General features: G+C 45.9%; 1 protein-coding gene across 8 annotated transcripts in view; it reads right to left on the bottom strand.

Moving 5' to 3' along the window:
• SMUG1 (single-strand-selective monofunctional uracil-DNA glycosylase 1) overlaps positions 1-14,700 on the bottom strand; it is a 147,950-nt gene that overhangs the window by 67,498 nt on the left and 65,752 nt on the right. Inside the window, exon 7 of one of the 8 annotated variants that reach the window (XM_053296966.1) lies at positions 12,471-12,534. The exons of the other annotated variants lie outside the window; for them this stretch is intronic. The gene's annotated coding sequence lies outside the window, so the exon portion shown is untranslated. The remainder of the gene's footprint in view (positions 1-12,470; positions 12,535-14,700) is intronic. 8 annotated transcript variants of the gene reach the window in all.

Genomic DNA, 14,700 nt, shown 5'->3' with positions numbered 1-14,700 from the left:
TCTCAGAGATAAGCCATGCCACTGAAAACAGGTTCCAAAGTTGCCTCAAATTGAGCTCTGATATTACCGTATCTCTGTATTGGCACAGGTCACTGTGTGGGCCCATGTCACAGCCACATACTCACACACACGCCTTAATATATTACTACTAAATGTAGATGTGAATTAGTTTTAAATCCCAGCATTTCAGTGGAATTGGATTGTGGATCAGGCTAAGAGTCCTTAAATCATTACAGACCAGTAAAGCGTATCACTCCTGCAGCGATGCAGCCTCTCGGGTGAAATTTGACACCTGCTTAACAGCAGTAGTACAGAATTTAGGAGGGGAAGTGAAGACAGATCCTTTGTCAACTGGAGCTGCAGGGGGGAGGGGGGAGATGGTGATTGGAGAGCAACAGAAGTGTCATAACCAGTTTTTCTGGGAGAGCTTTCCAGATTCCCCAGAGAACCCTGATTTTATTTCCTATCATCAAAGCTGAGCGCCCTCCTACAATCCCTCCCCCACCCCACAGTAACATGGATGGCTGAGGCTCCTTTGAAGCCAGAAAGTAAGCATGCATCAAAGTAAAGAAGGTCAAGCACACAAAATCAGGAGTATGGGAATGCCCACTGAGACCCGGTTCCCAAACTGCATGGACGTAAGTCTCACCATCACATATTAAGAAGCAACTTTCAATCAGTTTTCATCCAAAGGGGCCAAAATCATTCAGTCAGTCAGCACTAATTTGCAAGTATTACACACCAAAGGCTGCAGGTGCCTTGGCCAAGGCTGCCCAGGCCTTCTGTGACATCAGAACTGCTCAACCAATGACATCAGGGCAGCAGATGAAGAAGGCAGAGGGATCAAGGGAACCCTGCAAGAGTAAAGAAGTCAGGAGCAAGTTCGAAAATGTCAACATGAGGGACCCTTCACTAATTGAAATAAATGGATCTCAGTGCTGACTTTCCACAAGTGATAACTGTAATGTGATATTGATATATCATAGATGTACCACTTGAGCATACAGTAGACTAGTTAACAGAGGCACAGTCAAGTTGTCATTCAGTGACTACCACCTCGCACCCTACCTTTCACAATCTACTTGTAGAGAAGGGCAAAGTGATTCATTTCCCAAGGGAGAGCTGCCACTAGTATCTTTTGGTTACCAGACAGAGACAAAGTCTGTCCTATATTTCCCCCTGCTTTCCCTCCCCAATGTAAGTGGTGTGTTCGCAAGATGGGTGTAAAACTCATGAGTCAGGAACTTTAAGTCACTTCCATGATCTGTGAGACACATGTTAGAACCCCTGTGATAAGGGAGGTTGCTGGGGTTAAAATTTGTGAGTTTCTGCTTCGTGTGTTAACATTGCGCACAAGAATACAGCCAGATGCATATCTATAATTGAACAATGAGAGGGAGAACAAATATCCCTGGGCCCATGAAGGAGGAGACCCCGCTGGCTAAGAAACAGCTCGCTCTTAATTTTCCCCTCCCACCTCACTGCAACAAAGATGGGGGTGGGGGGGAAATAAGGGGGGGAGGGACCAGTGTCCCCTCTAACAGGGATTCCCGATGCTGTTGACTACAACTCCCAGCATCCCCAGCTGCAATGGCCTTTGGCTGGGGATTATGGGAGTTGTAGTCAACAACATCCGGGAATCCCTGTTAGAGGGAACACTGTCTGCCAGGGACCCGCCTCCTCTTCTTTTTTTGAGGAGGGGCAGTTCAGCCTTGCTATGCCCCCGAGTAGAGCACACATCCATTCAAAATCTGACAAGATTCGAACACTAAACTTTTTGAAATGCTACCATTTTCAGATTTTGCTTTGGAGATTTGAATTTGAGGGATAGTACCACAAACATGCAAATTCATGCTTGATGAATTTTAAGTAGAGATGTCACCCAATTCAATATACATTGATTGATAAATTGTATGCATTTTAATTGATTAATCCATTACGTCTGCATACATTTGCATGCAAACAAAAAGAAAAGTTCTGAAGAAAAAAGCAGTACTTCTTTATTATTATTATTATTATTATGGACCCAGCATGGCACCATCAACATGCCAGATTCCATGCTTCTTAAATTGCACTTCTCTCCAACAGCATTCATCATATGTAATGGCTCAAATTAGGAAATTTAGCTAGAGAATCGCCTCCCCCAAATTAGGTTCCTCTCTAGTACTGAATCCACATTTCACTGGTCTGTGTACTGGGGGAACAGGGCAGACTACAGGAGGTTAGAGGACTACTGGAGATAAAACAGACTTTGTATAGGTGCTGTATGTTGCATCAGATACACCAACTATTCCCTGTCTCTACTTCTAAAATCCTTCTATTTCAGTCACCTATTATTCTCTTCCCTCCTCCAAGTTTCCCTCTTCTTTCCCATCTGCCCTTTCCATTGGGGAGGTGGGGATTTAAATTATTTCAAAGGCTGCATCTTGAAAGCAGAACATATTGCTCCCATATGGTAATGTGCATAATTTATGCTGATCAGTGCAACTTTTGGGTTAATCGGATGCAGAATGGCAAAATAAAATTAAAAATTAAAAAAGCAGCAGAGTACCACACACCAGCATATATCTAGAGATTTTTCTAGGAATAAACCACAACCGTTTGTTATTGAGGAAATGCATTTATTCTCCCCAATAACACATCCTCTGAAGCCTGGAGCACTGCATGGACCATGGTTGTACACATGCTGTTGACACTTATCGGCCAGTATCTGTGATTACAGGTAAATGGTAATGTAAATGACAGACTGTACCATATTGAGAATTTTCAATTTTAATAAAAATCACAGATGTTTCTGACTGTTATACAGGTTGACCAAACTAGACATTACCTTAAATGCATTGTAGAATCTGTGCTTGGTACTCTCCATTTTATTTCTTTTACCTAAAGCAGCCATACAGGGTCCCAGTCTGGCTCCAGATCATGGCACTGGGGCTTACTACTCTTTCTCCCTATGCAGTTTTCCTGCTGAAAATCCCCCTGGCTGCTATTGATCCTCAAAAGCTACTATTTGCTACATATTTATTATTTTATTTATTTATTCGATTTATATACCGCCCTTCCAAAATGGCTCAGGGCAGTTTACAACAAGATAAAAACAATTAAAACAAGTTAACAGTTAAAATCAAAACTATAAAAACAAAATAAAACCCATTAAACAATTCAAACAGCTAAAAAAAAAAACCACCCTGAAAAACCAAGGCAACCATTTAAAACAGTTTTTCAGTCATATAAAAACTCTGGATGGCCAGTCCAAAAAAATAGGTTTAAAGGGCTCTCCTGAAGGACAGTAATGATCTTGAATTACAGATTTCTGCTGGGAGTGCATTCCACAGCCCAGAAGCAGCTTCAGAGAAGGCCCGCCTCTGAGTCACCACCAGACGAACCAGTGGTAACTGGAGACAGACCTCCTCAGATGCCCTTAACGTGCAGTGGGGATCATGCAGAAGAAGGCGCTCTCTAAGATATCTTGGACCTAAGCCGTTCAGGGCTTCAAAGGTAATAACCAGCACTTTGTATTTTGTCCGGAAACATATCGGCAGCCAGCGTAACTGTTTCAAGACAGGCATCATATGGTCTCTCCGGGTTGCCCCAGAGTCCAATCTGGCTGCCACATTCTGAACTAACATACAGCCAACAGTTACTCCCATGCAACTGTCCATGTAGCAGGAAAGGCAGGATTCAGTCTCCAGATCTGTATCCCCCTGCAACTGCATACAGAAAAGCTGCTGAAGCCTGCCTGGAAAAATTACGCCGCCATGTTGGATGCACTCATCACCCTATGCCCCTGGCTGTAGGGAGGCCCTGTGAAGTACTGGTCCCTCTCGTGCTCCCTCTCATTGAGCCCTCTTTTTGTCTGTCAAGCCAAGTGTGCCTTCACTTTTAACAAAAATGTTGGGGGTTTGCTGTCTGCTTACTGTGAGTAGGCCCACCTATCAATATGTGTGTTTGCCTGAAAGCTCTGCCTGGTTCAGGTCTGAGATCTGACAAAAGTATGAAGACCTTCCAAAGGGCAGAGCACAAAAATCCACCGATTGCCCGACCCCTGCCCCTCCAGCCGTAACCCACTGGGCTGCCTTTCCTTCTTTGAGATGGGAGCTTATTGCCCGTTCTGCCACTTACTTCTCGCTATTAAACTACGTAATTCCCTCTATGCCCTGTGGCTGCTGAGAGAGCACCACCTCCATGTATTTCCCTTTATAAGCACATGTGCTCACTCACAAGATGACTTGCTAGTCAAAATACAGCCAGTGAGTCAAATAAGCAAGGGATCTGGGAGCCAACGCGAGTTGGTAATGGAGGTGCCAGGAATACGAATACGGGGAATATACGACGAGATGTATGAGGCTGAGAGAGGTCAGACAGAAGAGATTAATGGCATTGTGCATGGACAAGAAACTGCTGGCAGGGGCGGCCTGATAATGAGGCAGTGTGAGGCAGTTTCTTCAGGTGGTGGATTGGACCTCCACCAAGCCACTGCCTTGTCCACCTCACCTCCCCACTGCTGCCCTCCTTGTCCTCCTCTCCTTCCCTGTTGCTTCTGCTCTCCACCTGTTCAAAAGGTAGAGGGCAAGGACAGTGGAGTAGCAGGAAGTGATGCAAGGAACTTCCTGCTGCTCCAAAGTCCCACCTTTGCCAGGAGGGAGAGGAGAAGGAGGGCAAGGATGACTGCCAACACTGGATAAGGAGCCAGTGGAGAGAGGAGCTTTGTGCTCCAAAGACTTGTATGGGTTGGATTAGGAGCTCCCAGTCCAAACTTTGTAAGTTTGTCTTGCAAAGGTCTACAAGGGTTAGATCAAGCCTTTGCAAGGGACACAGGAGAGGAGACCAGCAGCAGCCTCTCATTCTGCCCCCACTTCTCCCCTGGCAAAGGTTTGCAAGCCTAGGATCAAGAGCCCCTGTTCCAACACTTGCAAATCACCAGGAGGATGGGGCCGGAATGGGTAGTTGCTGAGCAGCCCATTCTGCCGCTGCCGCCCCCCCCCCCCCCGCAAAGGCTTGCAAGGGGCGGATCTGACCTTTGCAGTCTTTCAAAAGGGTGCCCAGGGTGACGAGAAGAAGCTGCTGGCAACCCACCTCCACTCCTCATCCTTAAAACACTGCAGGTGGTGGGGCTGGCCAGGGGTGTAGCGATAATTGAGCAGTTGGGTTCAAAGAACCCAAGCCCCCCAGCTCCTGAGGGCCCTCCAGATCCACCCCCCCTATTTTCTCCATTATCTCCCTCACTTCAAGGGCCCGCCAGGGAGACAGGTGAACACAGGCCCCCTCTCCCCTAGCTACACCCCTGGGGCTGGCCCTGGTGGGGAGAGCAGGGCCAGGGCAAGGCAGCATTTGGCACCTCATCTGAGGCTGCCCCTGACTGCAGGCTCATGGCATGAGAAGACCTTCCCAGGATTTGGAAAGAGTCAAGTCGAGGTGAGGCTTATGGCACAGAGACACTGACCTGGCTGAGAAAGAGCAGCATGAGGAAGAGCTCAGGTTCTCCAGGAAGGAACTTCAACAGAACAATCACCTTCCACCATATCACGCCGTCACTTCGGGCCCCGACACCTCCTGTTCATATCCTGACTCCACACAGTGTGTGTAGGGGCTGCCAAGCTGGATTCCCATCCAGGAGTGCAACTGCATCCCAGAAACTACAAGCATCCTGCCCCAGGGACGGAGAGGAGGCTATGAGCACCAATACATCACACGAGCGTCAGGTTGTCACATCACAACCCACACCATGTTCATCCTAGTAAACTAAGGGTTAATATCCATTCATCATTGGTATGGATTGTCCATAGTTCAGGAACTCTGTCTCTAAGCAGAAAACATTATAGACGGTGCTCATCCATCTGTTCCTGAAGGCAAAACTGTGTGCCTTCAGTCCAGTCTTGCCTTCCGGTTCGAAAACGTGTCTGTGAGGAAAAGGGGATTCTGCAGGGAACCAAAAATAATAGCCAGTATCCTACTATGTCTCAAGGAGGAGGAGGCGGCAGCAGCAGTGGGTAACTTGTTTATATGGAATATAATGCATGAGATTGTTATCTTGTTTTCACACCCGCTCTGAAAATCCAAATTGCTGTGAAGGCTCATGAGGGGTGTTATGTTTCAACTCTGCACTTAACAATTAAAACAATGTGAGCTAGAGGCCCATGATTATATGATGGTTGTAATAAGGCCCCCAAGAAATCTTATTTCTTTTGCCCCACTCAGATGGCTGGACAGTCCATAATATAGGCAGCCCTATATTGGACTCATACCACCTACAAGAGGAGCTCTGGTCTAGTGGATCTGGTCAAAACGTCCACCTATTTTAACTCTCCATCTCCATTCGTGGGTGGCTGACTAGATGTTTCAAGCCAGGCACAAAAGCAACCATTCTCCCTTGTTTACCCCCAGGATCTGATATCCGGAGCCATACTGCCACCGAACATGGAGGTTCAATTTAGCTATCATGGCTAATGATGTCCATTTTGCTCACTACATTACCATTAAAACACAACACACACACACACACACACACACACACACACACACACTATAACCCTACATTTGTAATTTAGGTAATGTTTGGACATAACCCTGTGCTACAAATTCCTGCATGAAGATATCTAGCATGTCAGGGACAGGTTAGGCCACAGCCCTTTCCCCTGATGTGCTAACTTTCTACACACAGGGTTGTATTTCTTTATTTTTTTAATGTACAGGAGTATTTAATCATGCAGTCTCCCACTTGCCATCTGAACAGAGGCTGGATAATGTGTTTTCTGATAGTGTAGACTGAACCTGGGCATCTGTCCTGAAAAAACCCTCTTTTTCTCATTCCATGGCTCAGTCGTCTGCACCTCCAGCTAATACTGTGACTCACTTATACTGTGTAAGCCTGACATCTCTGCCTCTGTGGGAAGTAGTGGCAAAACGGATTAGATGCCACTGTTGCTGCTGCAACTCCAATGCCCTGGAAAACCCCGGCTTCAGCTGGGGTCAGAACATGATCCTGGAGCAGGCAGCTTGGAGTGACAGCTCTGTAGATTCCCTCCCCTCATTCTGCCTTTGGACACAATCCACTGGGAGGATGTGACTGAGCTTTAAAGATCCCATTCATGCCCAGATCTCATTCATTCAAAATGTCTTGTGCAGGACAACTTTGCCCCCTCTTCCCCATTCCCCTCCCTCTGATGCAGCTGTTCCACATCTTGCACGGTAGATGTGGGATTCTAATCTGTTGCCTATTAATTTGAAAATAATCCCCACAGAGTTCAAGGGGATTTATGCGACGTAAGTGAGCACAGGATTGCAGTCTACCTTGTGTTAGGATTTGTACAGATGCAGCAAGGAGCACATAGCTGGTTTGCTATAGATGTGGGCCAGCCCACTGTGGCTTCTGGTTCTTTCTTTCTTTTTCCTGCCCCCACTGAGGCACATGAAGCCCTCCCCCCACTTTACAAAGGAACTGGTATTTTCTCTCCAACAACACATCAATCCCAGATGACAGACCCACATTCCCTGTCCTGATCTTCCCACTGCAAGTAATAATGTGTCCAGGAGATGAACCACAGCTGGGAGTTGCCAACACTACAGGCTGTTGCATATCCCATCTCTCTTTCTCCACGTAGATGCTTTAGGGGGTTCCTAGATCAAAAACAGCAAAAGACGAAGAGAGACACCCTGGAGCCAGGCTGTCTAGGCTGTCTTCTTGTGCAACTGTAGAGCTGAAATAAGGAACATCTCTTGCATTGCAAAGAAACCTGAAACGGAGCAAGGGACAGCATGGTGCAGGAGATCTCTTACTCAGAACGTTGGCTTTTGTTTTTAAAAGAGGAAGTTTCTAGTCCTCACAGTTGTGGAGAACAAACTGAGCCATGTGCAAAGTTTTTGACTAAACCAGGTTTTAGTAGAAAATAAAAGCGGTTTCTTCTTTCAGAAAACCACAACTTAATAAGGACACATGATAGACAATATGGCTCCAGGGTGCTTCTTAGTTTTTGCATTCTTTTTTTTTAACCTAGTGTTCCTATATTGGGAAAGAAACCTGGGGAAGGTCCATTTACCATTTGGCCTACTGCTAATACCATCACCTAGAGTAGTATGTTGCTTACTATGGAAATTGCCATGTTCACTGTTGGTTGTTCAGAAGCAAAACTTAGCACAGGGCTGCATGACTTTGGCCCCCCAGCTGTTATTGGACTACAACTCCCATCATCCATAGCCACAGCAGACAATAGTCAGGGATGATGGGAGTTGTAGTCCCGCATCTGCAGCAGGCCCGAAATTGTGCAGCCCTGGCTTAGCAGAAAGAGAGTCAGAGCTTTTGTGGCCAGGACTACCTCTTCCCACCCATCCCCTCAGGACTACTGACATTCTTTGAGGGCTGAGTGAGCTGCAAAGCTGCCCACAAGTTCTCCCATCCAATTATACCTCTGTGCTCTTGCTAGGATTATCACTTTGCTAGTCCATTAACATATAAGCTTGCAAAAGAGAGGAAAAAACTGTCCCGCAACATCTTGCAACAATCAAGCCAAGCAGCCTCAGCCACATGTTGGATCCGGGATATGCTCCCCTTCCTCCCCCCTTGGATCCCACCTATTGAACAACTGGCCTGTCAGCCATATGGCTGAGCGCACCACAGCTCCCCCCCAGCCTGCGTGCTTCTCTGCTAGGCGTGCTTGTTTAATTACGGGAGCCATGTAAGGGAACCCCCAAAGGCTGGTTCCTTCCTGTGTTTTACTGCGTTTGCTGCAAACAGCAAGGCAGCAAACCCATAAAGCAGGCCAAGAATGTCATAAAACATCCCATCGCAGCTCAAGGGGAAGCAGGCCCTCACAGGCAGGTGTTGGGCTCATTAATTAGGAGCCAGGCAAAACCACAAGTCCAGCGGCGTGTTCGGAGAAGAGAAGGACGAGGCTCCAAATCTGAAAGGACCCAAGCCAGCCGTAGCAAGCTGCTGCTGTAGAGTGCCAAGAGAAGGGACTACTACATACAGACTTTTGGATAGCAAATAGGTAAAGACTAGAGGATTACTGAATGACCATATTGATGCTGACGACATCCAGACTAAGTTGCTCAATACTATTTAGGAATTACACTAAAGGATTTACTTAATTTCAATAGGAGTAACGTAGGCTGGCTGTCAGCCACTGAAAGAAGCATTGGTGGCTTCTGCTATTAGCTTCTGCACATACTTACTTCATCTGCTTGGGTGGAAGAGAAAGAGTTTGGCAGCTTAAATGTAGCCAGTGAAAGAAACAGATCATATCTGCAGTTTGGCCGTTGACTGGTGAGTTCCAAGAGGACGCTGCGTAGTTTGTTGGGGAATGTGGTTATAAAGACTAGTTCTAGCTGTCCAATTGCTTTCCTGGGCTTCACTTGTACATTTGTAAATATGCACAGTTTCTGTTTATTATAAAACCACCATAAATCTCCAGGGTCATAAGGGAAATGATTCAGAAAAAGGTTGTCTCTCTGATCCTTTCTGCCACTCAGAGAAGTACAAAGGGGAGCCAGGAGGCAATTTTATTTCACATTTTACTTTCTGCAGGTGGTTTATATGGCAGCATTGATCACGGCAGCGTTTATAGGGTCAGTTTCCTTTGGATTAGATATCTGAGGTTTAATATTTTTGTAATAAGCAGTTCCTATAAAGTTTATTTCTTATTTTAAAAATGTATATCCTGCCTTTTGATTTAAAAGATCCTCAATGTACTCGTTGAGTAGGTGTGCCCAAATCCTAGGAACACAGGAAGCTGTCTTATAGCGAGTTGGGCCATGGGTCCATCTACTGTAGTAGTGTCTACACTGACTGGGAGCAGTTCTCCAATGTTTCAGACAGGAGTCTCTCCCAGCCCTACCTGGAGATGTCAGGGAATGAACCTGGGACCTTCTTCATGCAAAGCAGATGCTCTACCACTGAACTACATACAGCTCCATCCCCAAAGAAATTGTGATTTTCTTTGAAGGAACAAAACCAAACGAACATGTTGCAATCTGCAATACGATGATCCAAGATTCCAAAACTGGTTATTTTGCATATCTTGGGACCAACCAGATAGCCCACGGTACCATCATGAAGTTTTACTTTACACTTTATTTTTAGCACAGTGCTTTGGGCAAGCAAATGGAACAGCCTGGTGTCACCCTTCCTACAGAAACTGGGGATATAAAAGAGGAGAAATTATTGTTATGGTCAAACTCACTCTCCAAACATGTAAAAGGCGAAATCTTGAGAGCTCGGATAATTTTCTTAGTGTTTGGCTTTTCATTTTTTCAGTTTCATTTTATTTCAGTTAATATCTGAGTGTAATTTTGTTGTTTTTTTGGTTGTGTTTTCCCCAGCCTCATCAGACCAGAGAGGGGGAGCTGCTGAATGAGACACTAAATGGCACCTGTGAAATCTGCCTGTGTCTACAACTCTCAAGGTAGTTTGGCATATGTGTCCCAGACGCCTTAAGAAAGGCAGCTGTTCTTTTGCTACTGATCTACAAAAGAAAAGATACAGACCACACCCACCCTATCAGCACTGCAGCTACAGAATCCAAATCTGCCCAGCAAGATCAACGAAGACCAGACCTTCAATAACACTTACATAACCCAGCCTTTGCAAAGTCCTATTCATCTGATTAACTTCCAAGATCTAAGACACTGCTTATTCTCCCTCTTCTCCCGCCCAGCTTCTTAACTCCAAATCCCAAAGCTCTTTTGCTCTAGAAAAAGGTACCTGTTGGGCTTTTGTTACACGCATGCATGTGCAATGTGTAATACATCTCATACACTAAACAAAGCTAGTTTCAGTCCTCACCGCATAGGCATAATCTTTCCTATTTGTTAAGGCCAAAGTTTGCCTCGAGACCGTACACATTCCTGAACTATTTGCCTTGTTAACTCAGGATCTGTTGTCCTCTCTCAACTTCAGTTTATATACCATAGCTGGCTCAGAAGGAGAACCATTTCTTCATTCTGCATCAAAAAGAGAATGGATTGCAACACAATTGGAAAAATATCACCTGCAAGTCCCATTCTGTTCCTCTCCAGGACCTATTAAGCTTTAGAAACAATTGACAGTTTTTTGCAGCCCAGTCCAAACCATATTTACTCCAGAGTAATTCCTGGTGAGGTTGCTGGAACTTGCTTCTGAATGTCTCGATTGTAATAAGGATATATTCTAAGATTATGGACTTAAATGTAATGGTCATTTCCTCTTCCCTGGGAATCTTAGCTCTGTGAGGGAAAGGGGTGAAGGATCTCTAGACGCTGATTCAGACATCACATGGAACCTCAGTTAAAGCCTCACTCCGAGTCCATACTATGCCACCAAACTGTTCCCCTATCCTGGTTTATTTATGCTAAAATAAACCAAGATCAGTTGTCATGTATAAACCACCTAATCTTGGTTTACTATAACCTACTTACTTGAAATAAACTGTATTCTGTAACTCACTTCAAACCTTGGTTTCAGATTGTGGCTTATTTTAAATAGGTTAGAATTAACCAAGATGGGCTGGTTTGGACATCATGGCCAGTCCTGGTTTATTTTAATCAAAATCAGAAGCAGATGATCACGTGGGCATGGGAAGGGAGAGCACATACTCCTGAAGCTTCAGGATCTCATGCGGAGCCAGGTTTTAACTGAAGTTCTGTGTGATGTCTGAACCACCCCTAGTTCTCACCAACTCACTAAACTACAATTTCCAGGATCCTTTGGGAAGAGCCATGACAACTAAATAGTATGAAACTATATAAGTCTGCAGTGTAGATAGGCCTTAAGAGTAGCAAGGAGATTCTGTGTGGGCCTGGACACTTTTTTCAAGATGCCTTCCATAATACTGGAGGGAGAAAAGATAGTCTCAGCCAGTGTTCCCTATAAGAGGGATTCCCAGATGTTGACGACAAACACTCATAATCCCCAACCAAAAACCGTTGCAGCTGTGGATGATGGGACTTCTAGTCAACAGCTTCTAGGAATCTCTGTTACAGAGAATAGTCCATATGTAGGATGAATGTGACATTTGCTCCATGCACTGGCCTTTCAAGAGGCAGCAAGTTACCAAGCCAGCTCACCACTGCTTGCAGATAACCCCACTGCTGCTACTGTATCTAAGTTAGTAGCCTTAAAACAAATTAGGGAAATTAAGGAGCAATCATGGCTAATAGCCACTTATGGGCCTAACTGGAAATTCTGCAAACAGAGGGGCTGTATACCCCTATATATCAGGTGCTGGGGACAAACCCAAGGGAAATACCACCTTCATGCCCTACTTCTGAGCTCCCAGAGGAGTCAAGCCGGCTGCCGGTGGAGATGGGCCCCCAGCCTCATCCAGCAAAGCCATTCTGATGGTCTTCTTGCCTCCTTTCCCTGCCATGAAGGCCAAACAGCAAATGCTGTTCAATGTAAGCAAGTGTAAAGTGATGCATATTGAGGCAACAAACAAACAAACACTGCACCCAATTTCACATATACACTGATGGAGTCTGACCTATCAGTGACTGACCAGGAGAGAGATCTTGGGGTCCTGGTGGACAGCTCCTTGAAAGTGTCGATACAGTGCGCAGCAGCTGTGAAAAAGGCAAATTCCAAGCTAGGGATCATTAGGGAGGGGATTGAACATAACACTGCTAATATTATAATGCCCTTATACAAATCTATGGTGCAGCCACATCTGGATTACTGCATGCAGTTCTGGTGACCATATCTTAAGTAGGACATTGTAGAACTGGAAAAGGTGCAGAAGAGGGCAACCAGATCAGGGGCCTGGAGCACCTTCCTTATGAGGCAAGGCTTTTTAGTTTGGAAAAGAGGCAACTATAGGGTGACATGATAGAGGTGTATAAAATTATGCATGGAGTACAGAGAGTTGACAGAGATACATTTTTCTCCCTCTCTCACAACACTGCCCAGGGGTCATCCAATGAAACTGAAGATCAGAAAATTTAGGACCGACAAAAGGAAGTACTTTTTCACACAGCACATAATTAATCTATGGAATTCTTTGCCATGGGATAGTGGTGATGGCCATAGTGGTGATGGCCACTAGCTTGGATGGCTTTAAAGGGGGTAAGACTAGGGGTGTGCGAGCCAGCTTGGTTCGGGCTAAGCTCGACATTGAATCAGCTTGGCTCGACAGTGTCAGGGTTTAACCAAACTGATCTCAGTCGGTCTGAGTTCAAACGGACCCGGGCCCAGTTTGAACTGAACCAGTTCAGAGCTCTACTGGTAGAGAGGAATCTAGTGAGGATTCCCTTTTACCAGTAAAGGGGCAGGGGGCTTCCCTAATGGTAAAGCAGGTGGGAGGGAAGTCATTTAGTACTTTCAAGCTCAACTGGCAGCAGCTTTCCCCCACACACACACCCCTGCTGGCCTCCCCCAGAGTAGTTGGGGCCAGTGATGGCCTGGTTCAGGCTTTCTCCGGCCCAGTTTGGGCCACTGCACATGTGTGGAGGCCATTTTAATGACCTCCACACATGCAAAAAAGCTACTCACGCACAGAGGCCTGAACTGGGCCGGGGAAGACCCAAACTGGGCCCACACTGGCCTGGATATTCTGGGGGAGGCCAGCAAGGGGGGCAGCTGCCATGGCCACCCATGGCCACCACCACCAGTGGGGCTTGTAAGTACTAAATTACTCCCCTCCTGCCCCTTTAATGGTACAGGGGAATCCTCACCAGATTCCCCTTTACCATTAGAGCTCAGAACCAGCTCAGTTCAAACCGGGCCCAGTTTGACCCCAAATCTGTTAAGCCAAGCTGGTTCAACATCAAGCCCAGCTGGTTCAACACCAAGCTTTGCCCAAACTGAGCCGGCTCATACACCCCTAGTCTAAGCCACTTTTAAAGCCATCCAAACTAGTGGCAAACACCAGATCCCACGGCAGAGAATTCCATAGATTAATTATGTGCTGTGTTGGTCCTAAATTTCCGGATCTTCAGTTTCATGGGAAGACCTCCTGGTTCTTGTGTTGGAAGAGAGGGAGAAAAATGTATCTCTGTCCACTCTCTCTACTCCATGCACAATTTTATACACCTCGATCATGTCTCCTCATAGTTGTCTCTTTTCAAAACTAAAAAGCCTCAGACGTTGTAGCCTTGCCTCATAAGGAAGGTGCTCCAGGCCCCTGATCATCTTGGTTGCCCTCTTCTGCACCTTTTGCTATTCTACAATATCCTTCAGAAGATACAGTGACCAAAGCCGGTTTTGTGTACATCTCTAGCTTAGACAAATTCATGCAGGGCAGGTCTATCAATGGCTACTAGTCTGGTGACTATAGGCCACCTCCAGCCTCAGAGGCAAGATGCCTCTAAATACCTATTGCAGGGGAATAACAGCAGGAGAGAGGGCATGCCCCTTCAGCTTTTGCCTATGGGCATCCCGGAGGCATATGGTGGGCCATTGTGTGATCCAGGATCCTGGACTGGATGGGCCTTAGCAGGGCTGAGCAGGGCTGTTCTTATGTTCTAAAGGATTGGGGTGAGTAACAATCATTTTACAATGGAATTTGTTTTCTATAAGAGTCCAATTAGAATCCAATTACATGGCTTTGAAACTTAAAAAATAAAATGGCTACCCAGGACAAGACAGTGGCTGAGAAATTAGCACATAAATTTAGGCAGGGTTTGACTCCAGGTTTTAGAGAGCCCAGTGTAAACTTTCCCCCATGAGCTACCTCCTTTCTGGGTGAGCCCCTCTAGGGTTCATAATGGGCTTACCTTAGAGGGATGGGATGG

This window comes from Hemicordylus capensis, chromosome 2 (assembly GCF_027244095.1).
Source record: "Hemicordylus capensis ecotype Gifberg chromosome 2, rHemCap1.1.pri, whole genome shotgun sequence".
Lineage (NCBI taxonomy): Eukaryota > Metazoa > Chordata > Lepidosauria > Squamata > Cordylidae > Hemicordylus > Hemicordylus capensis.
This window is presented reverse-complemented; position numbering and strand designations above follow the sequence as displayed.